The sequence below is a fragment of the Rhea pennata genome, chromosome 2 (genome assembly GCF_028389875.1).
Source record: "Rhea pennata isolate bPtePen1 chromosome 2, bPtePen1.pri, whole genome shotgun sequence".
NCBI lineage: Eukaryota > Metazoa > Chordata > Aves > Rheiformes > Rheidae > Rhea > Rhea pennata.
This window is the reverse complement of record NC_084664.1, coordinates 34,189,367-34,192,449: the sequence shown is the minus strand read 5'-3', so window position 1 is coordinate 34,192,449 and position 3,083 is coordinate 34,189,367.

Sequence of the window (3,083 nt, the reverse complement as noted above, 5' to 3'; positions counted from 1 at the left end):
AAATTGATTTGAAACAAAGAAAAGTCCATTTTCCACTGTGCATAGAGCACGCAAATAGTACAGAAAGAAAAAGTAAAGAGGATGTTAAAATTTCCTTGTGCTGTAGAGCTCGACCCTGCGTTCCCTTATTCCACTCCACTGGAGTTAATGGGACTGCTCTGGTCTTGTGAGGACTATGCAAACGGACGAGCTATTCTCAGTAAGAAGCAGAGCTCTTCCTTGCATTTCATTCACCCGAAGAGCGCAAAGGAACACACACGGAGGGAGAAATCCGGGAAAGCTGCGTAAGGGGGCTCCGCGCGAGCGCGGCCGGAGGGGCGGTGCGGGGCCTCTCGCAGAGCCCCCGGCAGGGCGCCGCGGCCGGCGCGGCCCCTCGCGCCTCCCCTCCCGCCGGGGGCCCCCGCAGCCCCCGGGAGCCGCCGCGCGGGGCAGAGCAGCCACCCGCTGCGCGGCTGGAAAGGGGGATACCGACCCCTGCGACCAGCAGAGTCACCTCTCCAACTCGTGCACGGAGAGGCACCCAGGAAAGAATTTAAAACGCATCCTTGAAGTCCCTTGCCTGAAAGGTCCTTCACATTGCAGGGTGGGAGCAATACGACTGTGTTAGAAATCAGCAGTTCTAACTTTTTTTCTTTTAGTTTCAGACCTTCTCATATTTTTCTCAGCCTTCCCTCTTTCCGGCTGCAATCAAGTGGGCATCTTATTTAGTTGTGCTGGAATGTTTTGTATTTACAAATGAAATATAAATGAGGCTAAGCCTTTCAATGTTAATTTGTTACCTTTATTTTCCATAACTTCCTGTTTGTTTACTTTTGTGCATGTGATTTTTGTTTTCATTTTTTTTCTAACTTGTTTGCAGTTGTTTTGAAGACAATCATCTGATGGAGTCTGAACCACAAGTGACTCACATATCATAGCCTGAGTTAACAAACATTTTTTGATGTTCATGCTCTCTTGGTAGATCTTTACTTTCTCTTTATTTCCCCTAAGAGTTATGCTGTACAGCTGCACATCTTGAAGAAAGTTGAAGTTTACAAAGCCGCTGTTTTGATTTATGTTAAGATTTGTTCTTGCACACAAGAAAAAAACATGAAAAGAAAAAAACTCATACTTTATTTTGACTATATAATTATTTAAACTGCCCTTGCCGATTAGTAAAGTTCATTATAATTACATCACTTATTTTTTCAGGTCCCACTTCAGTTTCAGAGTTGATCTTTATATTCAGGTAAGCAGACAGTCTATGTGTTGTTAAAATGGTGTGCATGTCAGATGATATATGTGTGAACTGACTTTAAATTTAGCCAACCGGCTAAACAACGCAGATTCCAATAGCTAAAGGGATTAGGATTCAACCAGGAAACAACCGTACTCTATTTCTAATGATCAAGGGAGAAAAAAAAATTATTTAGAAAATCTACTTCGTTTGAGAAAGAGATTTATATTGCATGAGTGACTTCTTTTTAAATTAAATGGCAGGCATCCTTAAACTGTAATTTACCGGCACAGCTGAATTCCCCAAGGTAACAAAGCAAACTCAAGGGCTGTACTGAGGAATGCTCGGTAACCCGCCACCCCTGGACAGCAACAAGTCTGCAGTGTCTCAGATGTATGCAGACTCAAGAGCAGAGACATATAGCAAACTGTTTGCTGGAGCTGGGAATGGAGAGATAATAAAACTCCCTTCTCTCCTCAGCTTACCGATATTTGTCTGGAAAGGTCACCCCTGACATGTGTCGGGTTGACATGACATAATGATATTTTTGTCTTAATGATGCTGATAAAGCTGAAAGAATAGTGCTGTTACGAGAAGCTCTAGAAGAGCTGAGCAGGGGAGATTGCCTCTGAGAAATTCTCTGCTTTTGTTTTGCCTCTGCAATAAATTAGGTTGTTACTAAGTGGCAGATGTTTTCATGTTTTTTTCCTTCCATTTTTGATACTACTGAGTTTATTGCAATTATTCACATTTTTTTGCAGAAATATTTGTTTCTAGTAAGACCCTGATTCTAAAAGGTACTTGGGCACTGCTTTAACTCCACACGTTTAGTAATCTCATTGACTGGAAGTTAGGTACATGCTCTGTTGAGTCAAAGCTGGAGTTGCTCAGTTCACTTAAACATTGTGAGTAAAATGTAGGAAAATCCTTTCTTTTTCCCTTGGTCAATCTCCTTCCTTTTCTAAATAGATGAACCTCCTACATCTCCACACATTATAAGCCTCTCTTTCAGGGGTATATCCAAATGATCATAGAATCATAGAATGGTTGAGGTTGGAAGGGCCCACTGAAGGTCTTCTTATTCCATCCTCCCTGCTCAACCAGGGTCAGCTGGAGCACCTTGCCCAGGACTGTACTCAGAAGGCTTTTGAATATCTCCAAAGATGGGGACTGTACAACCTCTCTGGGCAACTTGTTCCAGTGCTCTATCACCCTCAGTTTTTCCTCATATTCAGATGGAACTTCCTGTGTTTCAGTTTGTGCTTGGCACTCATCCTCTTTACACCATCCCTTCAGATATTTGTAGACATTGGTAAGATTGCCTCTCAGTCTTCTCTTCCCCAGGCTAAACAAGCCCAGTACTCGCAGCCGTTCCTCATAGGGGAGAAGCTCCCGTCCAGTGATCATCCTCATAGCCCTACACCGGACTCTCTCCAGTAGCTCCATGTCTCTCTTGTACTGACGAGCCCAGAACTGGACACAGTACTTGAGATGTGGCCTCACCATGACTGAGCAGAGGGGAAGGATACCTCCCTTGACCTGCTAGCAATACTCTTCCTAACACAGCCCAGAATGCCATTGGCCTTCCTGGCTGCAAGGGCACAATGCTGGTTCATGATTAACTTGTCCAACAGGACTCCTAGGTCCTTCTCTGCAGAGCTGCTTTCCAGCAGGTCAGCCCCCAGCCTGTATTGGTGCATGGAGTTATTCCTCCCTAGGTGCAGGACCCCGCATCTGCCTTTGTTGAACTTCATGAGGTTCCTCTCTGCCCAACTTCAGCCTGTCCAGGTCTCTCTGAATGGCAGCACAGCCCTCAGGTGTGTCAGCCACTCCTCCCAGCTTGGTATCATCAGCAAACTTGCTGAGG